General features: G+C 36.7%; 1 long non-coding RNA gene across 4 annotated transcripts in view; it reads left to right on the plus strand.

Moving 5' to 3' along the window:
* The window catches only part of LOC120336602 (uncharacterized), a 48,703-nt gene that overhangs the window by 28,782 nt on the left and 7,461 nt on the right, over positions 1–12,460 (plus strand). For 3 of the 4 annotated variants that reach the window (XR_013478066.1, XR_013478064.1, XR_013478062.1), the window contains 2 exons: positions 72–275; positions 2,507–2,929. This is a non-coding gene — a long non-coding RNA (uncharacterized LOC120336602). Of the gene's footprint in view, positions 1–71; positions 276–2,506; positions 2,930–12,460 lie in introns of those variants that run through there. The other variant, XR_013478063.1, reaches the window with a different exon arrangement.

A 12,460-nucleotide genomic window follows, 5' to 3' on the forward strand; every position in this document is an offset into this window, starting at 1 on the left:
AAGGTCCTAAACGTTTGTACTTTTTTGATATTTAAACTTATGTAATCATTTTATCCTTCTTTATTCACCAGGCTGGCCATCGGTTCAGTATGACGTCAAGATGAATAGAAACATATGTATGGAGTTATAATTTGATTGTTGAAAAAAAAACGATACCGACGAATACTTGCCGTTTGCTGACCAATGTGGAGTGTAGAATCGTATAAAGGTGTTTCAATTCATTGATAGAAGAGGAGATTCTGACTACAAAGATTTAGAGAGGACTAATGAGAGGCGTAAGTTTTTGAGGTGTAATATTTTTTTTCGGATAAAACGCAGTTGAGGAACCTTCTGATTCACATATCAACGTAATGTTTTGCTCAAAATCAAATTATTGAATAAAATCACTCTATAGCTTGTAGAATCTGATATTTTTCAAAATGTTGTATTTCGCAAGTTTGAAGTGGTCCCGAAATCTCGTCACAACACGAGAAATTGATTTGATTTTAATTTTCGTCTAGTCGGTAATCTTATCGTCATTTAAAAAAAATATTTCACCCCAACTTGAGTTCACGCACTCATTTATTCACTCTGGATTACCTGCGGAGGAACCCAAAGAATGATATACTATGGACTATGGTCAATAGGGTAATTCCGGTGAAATGTGAGTTTGGTATTTATTTCAGGCGGGTTTGTAACTATTGAAACGCTAATGAAGTAAACTTTTATTTTGTTCCTAGCAACAACAGAAATATTTAGTTTTCAGAATCACGGAATACATGTCCATGACTGGCATGACTTGCATGTATGCATATCGAATGCCAATTTTAGTATATATGTTTATTTTAGACGTATAAAAATTGAAAAACATTTGATTCGTAGTTCATTGATAAACTTTCTTCCGTTGATAGTGCATCTCATCATATCTGAAGTTATGAAGCGGTCTAAACTATTGCAAACATAAAATACTATTTGAGTCGTTAATGGTATCCTCTCTAACGCGTTAGTGTAAAGAAAGCAATTATGTCGCAATCAAAAAAGGAATAGGCTTGTTTGGTTTATAGTTCATTGCAATTTTCGTTCTTCGTTATCATGGACAAGTTTTGGTATTATTAATATAAATATCTTGAAAAATTTAGTCCATTGCAAATTTTATTTCCAATGAATTTTTAACTGATCATATCTGGGATTTTCAGTTGGTCGTGAATTGCTTCCGACTCTGCAATGTTATATATAGTGGTATCTCGAACATGAACACGGTTCTGTAAAGAAAACAACCAAGTCTCCTAGCTAGACCATTCAAAAGGGAATGTTTGCTTCTAGTTTATTGCTACTTTATATGTTCTACTACAAGGATTTTGTATATATATATTTAACAAATGCCAAATAATCTTAAAATGAAAAAAAAAAGAATCATTTCAAATGCAAGGAAGTTAGATTCGGTCCATTTCTGTCAATGACCAAACGGTAACTTAATGAATACTGGATATGTGATTTTCAGATTTTTTTCAGTATTGTTGGCGCGTTGGTCCGTTCTTCAGTTACTTAGTAAATGTTTAGTAATATCTCAGATATGATTTAGTAAATGAAGGGCCGGTACATAATCTCATTGGTCACAAATAGGTTGAAATGAAAAAGTTATTCACGATAGTCATTTAGCATTTACGCTGTATTTTCTTCATACGGTATTTCTAATATTTCAACCTGCTTGCCAGAATTTTTTAGATATTATCGCATATACGACATACACCTTAACTCTAAAGTTTTATTTTCTTTTAACTCTTGTCTCAAGTCGATCTACCTAAAGCTTATTCTTCTTACCTTTAGTGTTAATTCTGGATGGTGACAATGAGTAAACAGAAATGGTTACAACCATAAGTTCGCGTTATGCATTGGGAAGTCTAACAATTTTAGCCGTCATATTCGGTTTACTGTGAGTTCTCACCCGTTTACAGTCAGTGAAATACCAGACAAAATATTCTATGCTTCGAGATTTTCTTCCGCGAGATTCAGCTATTTGGAATTCAATACATCATAGTTATTTTTTAATCAAATTAACACGAACTGATTCAAGCCTCGCGTCAGTTGACATTTACTAACTCGCATTATCATTATTACTCTCTATGCATAGTGTCAGTATCTCTTGGTATATTAGTAGTCGTCGGTATCTTCACTTTGAGTTTTCGTGACTTTGAGCAAATTTCCAATAGAAACGTCTCAGTGTTATGGTCGTTTTATATTATCAGCATTAATTATAGGCTATCACTCACTAAATCGCGATTGCTGTTATTGACGTTCCTCGTGCCAATTTCCTTTCAACTCAATGGTTCCGTGACTGAATTTATTTAGGCATGTTTCAAGTCATGCTCAGCTGTAAAAATGTTAGAAGCGTAGGTGCTATACGTTAGCACTTTTTTGGTATTTAAATTTTCATCAATACTGTATCATTCCTTGTTTACCAGGCCGGTCAAATATGACGTCATAATGAATATAAACACTGTTTTAATGACTTATAATTTGATTGCAGATAAAAACCGATACAGGCGATTCCCTGCTTGTCTATCTATGTATGCTGACCAACGTAGAATGTAGATTTGTATAACGGTGTTTCAATTCACTGATGGAAGAAAAGATTCCAACAAAAAAGATTTGGAGAAGAATAATGACATGCGTAAGTTTTTGAGACGTACGATATTTTCGACAATATCCCTGTTTAAAGAATCATCTTATTCACATTAAAAAGTAATCATATATTAACGTTATGTTTTGTTCAAAATCAAATTATTGACTAAAAATACTCATGTCTGTAGCTTTCAGATACTGGTATTTTTCCAAATGTCCAATTCCAAATTTCCCTGTCCCAGCCAAATCGATTTATTGCCAACTATGTTCAGTTTTCAAGCAACTCGACTCACAGCGATAAAGTGCCCTTCTCGCTTTCTCTGCCTCAAAGTTTTGCCGCAATTGAATCCAACTTAAAATCGGTTTTATTCTTTCATAACACTTCATACGATGGTACTTGAAAGAAAATCAGGAACGTCGACATCTCGAACGAAACCTACAGAAAACAATGAACAAACCGAATATAACATGCGGATATCTAAACAAATCTTACAGTAGTGTACAGTGGCAATTAAAATTTACAAATATCAGCACATAACTAAATGCATAAAATTATTTATAGATTACTTTTTTTGAGACTGATTAGATACATACCCCATGTTTTAGATCCCCAGGTGACACTATCCAATAAAGTTTTATCCAAAGTGAACTCAATGTATCTTGCATTACTAAAATCTAAAAGCCGCTGTTATTTACCTGATATACCTATAATACATTACAGCCCCAACCTGCAGTCAAAAACTATATATTAATTACAATCGGGCACTTCGCATTTAACCCCGAATCTGACTTCAATCCAAATTGGTATTTCTAACTGCAAAATTAGTAATACTAAAACCAATACTAAACATCAGAAACGTCTCCGAAGACACTAACAATGAACATTAAGCTAGACAGTGACAATGCATCCGAGCTGATTGCTATCAATTTGCTAATTACAGTGATTAATCGAAAACTGTCGAAATACTGTTATGGGACACTGCGTCAGACGATTTTCGTCCATTGTGTAACGTAATGCGTCATTATATCCAGAACTGAACTGAGTCCTTATAGGAGAGCTGTCGTTCAACATAACTGTGTCTAAATAACAATTTCAAACTATTACACTTAACGAACTAGTGCAGGGATGGCGAACCACTGACCCACGTTTCACAAAGTGACCCACCGCGTTTTATTCGTGACCCGCCATGGCACGAATAAAATAAATATAAAATGCTAACATATTAGTAATAAAAATTGATAAAACCGGTCATAAATTAATCTAACAATAACTAAACTATTATAATGTACCGTCGGGGCCGCGATCGCTTATTCTCAAATTGTTAATTTTTGAACTGGTATGGATATTATCAAAACCCCTAATCTTAGACGCAAGTCTGCACCGCCGTGTACCGTTATTCAGCTATTGGCTCTGATATCGTTAATGACATAACAATGCAATTGATCTGTTTATTTCTCGCAACGTCGAGATAATACGAGAACTAGATGCCACTTTGATTTTTATTAGTTTATCGCCTACAATGCCGTTGAGAATAAAAAAATTTCAGACTTGAAATAAAAACCTAGAAATCTGAAATAACAACGGGGCAGTGTAGAAGTGCCTTAATGTGGTTGAAAACTGATCAAAAAATATAACACTATCAGAGTGGAATTCCCTCCAAACGCTTTGGAACAGTGAAATAGTTTGCCGCATCGTCATAAACGTTTTTGGTAATTCATATCCGTGTTTTCGTACTCTTATTTCATAAAATCGAATGCCATAAAAAGTCCCTGATAGAAGTACTGCATAAGTAAAGCCCCCATTCGTAAAGTTAGGGTTATAAATGATTTAAAAGTTTTAATTTCCGGAGTAATCAGCATTCCTAACCCCAAGCCAAACCCTAACTGGATAATTGCTTTTTTTAGTCAGAGCGGTGGCGGGTTCGTTTTTTGGCGCAGGATTTGTAAAAATGATTCAAACGTTTCACCTAAAAGTTACTCCACGTTGGGTTTCTTTGTTTTTGAATCAGGAACTAAGTTTGCCCTGAGTAATACTTTGCTCTGTGGAGGTTAAATAAAAACCAGACAGACTTTACTAGAGACTTCGAGAAAATTTGGAACAATCTCTTGTGAAGTACGATTTTGAACTCTGCTCATATTGCGTGTCATCTGCTATGTCTCATTTGCATGTCCGGGTTCGGAGAAATGTTTTACGGCAAGCGCTTCTACGACTAAATGTGACCGCAACCGACGACTGTGAGCAGCAATGAGGCAATTCCTGAACCTGCAAAACGCAGTTGAAACTCGTGCCGTGCGGTGTGCTCAAGTCTTCAGCGATTGCAAAAATTCACTTTCAGCTTTCAGTACTTTTATCTGTTCAGTTGACCTACCGACGCACATAAAAGTTTATATCAAGAAACATAGTAAAACACTAATACGCTTTAATAATACTATATTTATACTCGTTTCTTGATATTGATCAAAGTAAGAGTAAGATCAAAGATCAAAGTAAGTAAGACTGTAAGATATTATTTGATTAGTAATGGGACACAAAGTGTCACTATGGAGTAAGAGCGCTGTTTTGGGGGATTCCCTAACTTTCGATCGTTAAGTCAACGGCTCTGACCGATATTCTCGTTTATTTCTTAACCCTTTGATTTCTGCCAATCTCCTCTTCTCTGAAGATATTTGAGTTGATTTTTATCCTCCATAATTTTCAAGTAATGTGGGTAAATGTGCGGACGTTGCCTGTATCGCTTTTTATCTGAATTAAAAGAACAAAATTTAAATGCTTTGTAACATCCATTATGACGTCATAAAATAGAATGAGGATGCATTTTAAAACTAATAAAAGCCTAGCCCTGAATAATAAAAAAGTTGATTGTTGTAAACTGCTTGTCTGACTTTGGTCATAAAAAAGGTTACAGAAATACATTTGTGTAAGCGTGCAGCAGGACTCTCGAATTGCTCATTAAAAAAGAACTGGCGTTTAGTTGCTGTGCTATTGTCACTTTTCCCAACCTTGAAATGGCAACATGCAGAAATAAATAATTTACATCCTGGAAATATTGTAATAGAACCGATTCGCACAAAACTGATGATAGCTGTAAACTCGAAATAGGCAGTGGTATATTTATAACTGTTGCCCACAACTTCAAGAACATACAACTTACATTTGACTAAAGCAACATAACGCTGGTTTACTCATTAATTTCCCTGTAACCAACGGTTGTGACTTTTTCGGTTTCAAATCGACACCACTGAGAAGTAACTAGGTAGAAGCAGATAGAAAGATGTAGAGCAGGGGTGCACAACTAAAATGAGGATACGTGCCAAATTTTTCAAAATAATCTTGTCGCGTGCCACGCACAATTGTGGTATTGTAAATTAACTCCCGCAAAACAAACAAATTTCAATAATAATACATAACAACGGATATCTATTTATTGAAACAATTTAATGTCCTGAAATACTGCTGATTTTGATATAAACGTGTTATTTTAATGTATATCATAAATAATTTTTTTTTCACAAAACCGTTCGCGTGCCACGTTTGAGCGTATGGCGTGCCAAATTTGGCACGCGTGCCCCGTGTTGTGCACCCCTGATGTAGAGTATGCACAAATATTGCATTTGCTAGAGTCCTGAAGAATCGGCTAATACGAAAGGAAGATTTGAAGATCACATAGCCAGTATTTGAGAAGTCACAGAAAGCTGAACTCACATTATTTATTATCCCCACATTTTGTTGCTATTATCATTCTCGTTGAAGGAATTTCTTCGAATCCACACGCGTCAAAAAATAAAGTCCACTCACACCACCGTGCGACGATCCGAAAGACTTGAATGCCCTTTTCTCCAAACTCAATTTTGATAAATAGATTAGAACCGTCTTTGCCACCTGATTTGTTCTTCGAGCACATGAATACAGAAGAGGAATACAGACATGTTCAGTGATTACATGATTTATTTTGTCATCGCTTGACAAACGAATATCTTCCCCAATTACAGTGCCGACTCAAGATTCAACGCAACTTTGAAGTTGGAGATCTTGTCACCCTGATGATCAAGGAGTGAAAAGTGAAAGTGTGCATATCCAATTCTACTTATATGCGCGACATAATGAAGCTCTGTCTACGCTTTTTGAGTACATTTACGCACAAAATACACACTACATAAATAGCATCCACACTACACATACACAGCCACACATACATTCTCAATATGGGAATATTAGGTGTATAATTCGAATTATATTTGAGTGGGGGCTAGTTTTTGGTTCTATCCTTTTTTGATTTTCTTGCATTGGCAATTTGCTTATCTTCATTGGTTTTGTTACTGTATTTATTTCATCAATTGTTTTTGGAAGTTGAGCAAACATTTCTTTTTTTTTTGAAAATCATTTCCCTATGTTATCCAAAAAACAGTTCATAAAATTACCGGGGCCGGTATGTACTGTACGAAATGTTTGATTTTATGATTTTAGTGTGGAAGGGAGGTTTGAAGATCATAGTGCCATTATTTGACAAGTCAAAGAACGCTAAATTTACATATTTTATTATCCACATATTTTGTTGCTGTTATCATTCTCTTAGAAGTCTTTTGTGGTTATCTCTTGGTATCCACACGTGTCAAGAAATAAGGTTAAATGAGTGGTCTTTCGCGTGTCCCGAATGTTACCTAGGATAGGAAAAAAGTTTACTCTCGTTCACTAAATGCCTGTACAAATGGAATTTTCTCGCACTATAAAAGAAAAATAAGGGACAGGGGGATATGATTGGCAATCTTCCAAATTCATGTTATGTGGCTTAACGTAATTACATTTAATCATAAACCAACTCTGTGATATATGAATACGTTGTGAAATTACTACTTGTCTTAGCGATTGGGATAGAGCGAGCTTTGAATCTAAATTTTTATATGTGTGGAATCTACAGATTTTCTGGAATCGTATTGAAAATCAATTTCCCTACATGTTCTATCGAGGCTTCATTCATTTTTGTTTCTACTAATTGCAGAATTCGTTATATAAGATCTACCCTAGGGTGGTCCAAGGTTGCCGGGACGCGAAAATTTTTGACTATGTCTTACGGGCCGCAGTAGGAGAAAACACAAAAGTGATAAAACAATGCGAGTTTACCCATTTGCTTCTTAAGAAATATCGTGGTATTTTTGGTATCTTTCCTCATATCTACCAATGGTTTAGTACACGCTGAAATTTTTCTGCGGGGCGCAGGGAATGTGTGCTCGGGCCGCGGTTTGGTCCACCCTGATTTACCCTATAAATTATAGGCTGTTACTGTTCCATCGGAATGTTGGCCAGTAGGCTTGCACGTAATTGACAAAAATCAATTCCGTAATTACGGCAAAATCAATTACGTAATGACCCCGTAATTGCGATATTTTTCCACGCATTTAAACCTATCATAACAACCAATTGAATCCACTTCTTTTCCGAATGGGACATTGAAGTTGGGTTTTCATATTCTTGGCAGTACTACACGCCGTCGGCAGATGTTAAAGACAAATATCAAGGAGTGAATTCAAATTAATTTTATTCTGATTTTTATCTTTTGTGTTAGCTTTGGTTTTCATTTATCACCTTCGCAAATTAACCGTCCCATTTTTATGCGATCAATTTTATTTTATCAATGGTATACGGATATTTATGGAAACGATAGTTTTTTAAAACCACCTTAGTGCTGAATAAAAATTACGGGTTTCTAATTTATTAACTAACGACGAGCGTATTCTCTCGTTTGATTATACTTGCGATTTCCTCGCGACGAAGACTTGTTTTTGCAGCGTCTTCTGCATTATCCGACATTACTGCCTTGTTAGCATTTTATAATAATAATTATTGATGTCGACTTATTGACGATATTCCGATTACCATGCTTCATTTTACGTTTAATCATTTCGCGGACTGAATGTTTATAACATTATTTGCGATAAATTTAGATCAAATATTATTTATTTAATATGGAACTTATATGATATGCCTTCTCCGAAAATACAAAGTTATATCGCAAAACAATGCATTTTGTGACATTTATTTTACACTCACGACATTTATTTGCTAACTCAAGTCGGCGATCCTATCGGCCAAGATTGACACAAGTTTGGTCGAGTGCCGGTGGTATTCAAGTCGACGATAAATCAAAATAAGTTTCCGCATTTGGTAAGACATGTATTTGGTATATCATATATGGCCGAAATATTGAGAGGAATTGTGAAAAACATCATGAGCAGGGCCAAGTCCGGACTGATATATAACGATAAAACCGTTAACAGAAAACATCAAGATTTTGTAATATAAAATGGATCTCGAACAGAATAAACACACTGGCTCATATTTGATTATATATGATAGCAGTTAAATTTTTAGCGGTCCGTGAGGAATCCGTCGTTTTGCTGTTTCTCTGCCGTCTCAATCGCTTTACCGATGCCGAGAAGACGAAGTTGCATTGGTTCAATACGCAATCTCTCTTTTGTCATCATATTGCTATTTGATGTGCGCGACATTAATTATCACGGCGAGGTATTGGTGCGAGTGATCAATCGCTCTTTTCGCTTATTTGGTTCCAATTCGTCGCGAAAGCTCTTCGTTAAATTTCATAAGATCGTTGTGTTGAAAGGTTATGGATATTTTCCTGTTTATACCCCAAGTCTGAAATAAAACAGCAAAAAACAGTATGATATTCCATGTTCATATATCAAGTGTTGATATTAACAATAAAGAATGGTTAAGCATTGCTAATCCACACTTGGTGGGGAATTCCCACTATTTAAACGCGTGACTATACAATAGAAACGGAACATATATATTATATACCATAAGTAACGGAAATCTGGAACAAGTAAATAATAAATAAAAGTAAAATGAATACAAATGTTTGATAGACCATGTTTGAAAGATTGATCTCCTGCGTTCATTAGTCATTTCACCCGAAGAAGTTGAAACCGGGCGTGTGTGCGTCCATCGGTCTTAACACAATTCTTCCCCCTATCTACGGTTAAGTTACGGGAGTTTAAACCAGGTTAAGTTACGAGAGTTAAAACCAGGTGTGTTGTCGTCAAACGGCCCTACTCAGTTCTTCCCCCTTAACTACGTTAATAATTTACATTGGCCATGCCAGAGAAGTTGATAATAGGTTAGTAAATGGCAACGCGTCATGCCTTCCTTCACCTACGTAACAAGAGAGAGAAAAACGGCTGCGAATACCGGAACTCTCTTCTACTTGTTGAGCTTTCATTTTTCGCAATCGACGAAATTGACTGCTTTGAAGAAAGCTCGTTTCAATGCAGTAATTACGACTTTACGTAATTCGTAACTTCCCTTCCGTAACTCCAAATAATTACGTAATTCCGTAAATTACGTGCAAGCCTACTCACATTAATAAGATGTTGGGATAAGTAACAATGCCTGTGAACCTTCTGTCTCTAGTCTGGGTATTGATTGATGTTTGATTGAACATTTGATTTTATTATTGTTTGTTTTGCCATAACTAATTTTTTACCCGATGTGCATGTGTTAACTTATGATTATCCTGATTCCTGAAGTATAGAATCAGCACTGACTAGTCATGACCGGTTAGCTATGAGCAAGTAGTGGAGTAGTCACTAGTCACGTTCCTAGCGAGAATCATTTTGTTCGAGAGATCTTATTCCAACTGATGTGAGACTTTCTTATACGGGCGTTGAGGAAACAATTGACCCAGCGTCAATGCGACATAATGACATGGGAATTGTTTGTGAAGTCAGACATGCTGCTGAAATGCGTTATGTTTGTCTGGTTTAGTGCTTTTTTGATCGTGGAGTATGTGGTTAGACTGTATAGGCTTCATTAGGGCCTTGTCCGTTTCTGTGTCACTTCTCTGCGGACCGGTAGTAACCTTTCCGCGGACCGGCGATGGGCCGCGGCCCGGTGGTTGCCGACCACTACTTTACATAGTCGTCATGGGTCAGAATCGCATTTTAAAAATTTGATATTAATAAAAAATAACGAGGGATTCACCTTGACAAATTTTCAACGCGTATACGTTTTTCCTAATGAACAATTTAAAAAAAGATCGCGTGCCTAATTTTGTATTTACGCCGCAAGGTGTACAACTGTTCTCCCCCGAGAACTTGCAAAAAAGCTGGACACAGCTGGCTTTTTGCTATTTGGGTGTGCGACTATGGCGGTCTCCGGTAATTAAGAACTAGATTGTCCATAAAGTATTTTTTTCAAATCGAAAAGGGAATTTATCGATACCATATATTGCTTTGGCCCTCACAGATGTGTTAAATGAACTGAAAATACATAAAAAACTAATTGAAAACAACAAACCTGCTGAGGTAATTTCGAAAAGGACTTTATAGAGCAAACTAAATATTACAAAACGACAGTGGCGGCGCGTGGTCATTTTGACAACCGGGGCAAGCTACTGCGGGACCAAGTCACCCCCATCTACGGGGACAGGATGAGCGCTGTAAGTTCTCCCATCATTTTATGAGTATAAAAACCATTCCATCGGTAACAACCAATCGGCAAAAGCGACAATTTTTAACGATAAGAAAGTGTCTTTAAAACCGGTCCAAGTCAAGGGATTAATAAATAGAGACATAGTTTATTTTGAAACCTCTTTCAAAAGGAAAGGCAATATTTACCCAGATAAATACAATGACATATTAACAGAAACTTCGGGAAAGCAGACAAAACCTAAAATAAGGTTTAAAACGTTACTATGAAGAAAGGAAAGTTAATGCAAAGATAAGGACATGCGTCGCTCACTCATAGATATATATGCTGCTAGACTTCTACTGCTTGAACATATATGCAACACGGCGCGGTTTCTTGGAAGCAAAATGGTCAATAACGCGCTGATTAAAGTCATGCATCCCAGAAATAACGTCTCTGTGAATGGATAAAACAGCCAAGGAATTTAATCTATCTTGCTTCATTGTGTTTCTGAGATACGTTTTAATACGCTTCAGCGTGCTGAATGTTCGCTCTGCGTCGGCGGAAGAAATAGGCGTCGTCAAAATGATGTCCAGAAATTTTGCAGACGCCGCAAAGGTAGTTACTAGAGTGTTATCTATGAGGAACCCATAGAGCGCGCAAGTTGATGTGATGTTCAAAAAAGTTTGATTGGTGTATATACATCGCAATTCATTTTCCAATTTACCCACGTTTATCATGGGGTAAAATTTGGAGACAGTAGCCAACAAATGGATGGGAAATTGACGTGGAAATTTTGAAAAGTTTTTGGGGTTCATCAAAGAGAACGCGGCAAGGTGTTCAGTGCGCAGACGATCGCCTATTTGATTCACCAGAATGTCACAGCATTCCTTTGCAGACAAAATCAAACGCTGCGTTGTTTGCCCGCGGCGTAAAGAAGCACTCCATGTGTCGTCGTATTTTATTGTTTCCCGAATACGAGATACAGCATCGCAGAAGTCTGAAATACACGACTGCACAGACGCTCCATCTATTAGCCTTAACTACAATGCGCAGTATAATACATCCACGTGATAGAATATTATGGAGAAAAAATGAAAACTCACCATCTTCTAGCAGACGCTTTAGACCTGCCGCCTCCCTCACAGAGCGTTCGTCCCAAACCGGAGAGCTCTGAATGCCATTGAAACACTCAATGAGCTCAGACCTAATTTCGGACACGCCCTGCACCACGCTTGATTGGAAGTTCCAACGTGTTGGTGCACAAGCTGGGAGACGGCGGCTACATATCTGGCGTCAGAGCGCTTCGGCGAAACGGAAAAAAATGAAGAAAACCCCGGAACATTTGCAAAAAATATACGGACGAGAGGGGTATCAAGACACATATTTTTAATAACGAGGTTAAATTGGTGTGCATAACAATGTAAAAAATGCGCA

The sequence above is a fragment of the Styela clava genome, chromosome 10 (genome assembly GCF_964204865.1).
Source record: "Styela clava chromosome 10, kaStyClav1.hap1.2, whole genome shotgun sequence".
Taxonomy (NCBI): Eukaryota; Metazoa; Chordata; class Ascidiacea; order Stolidobranchia; family Styelidae; genus Styela; species Styela clava.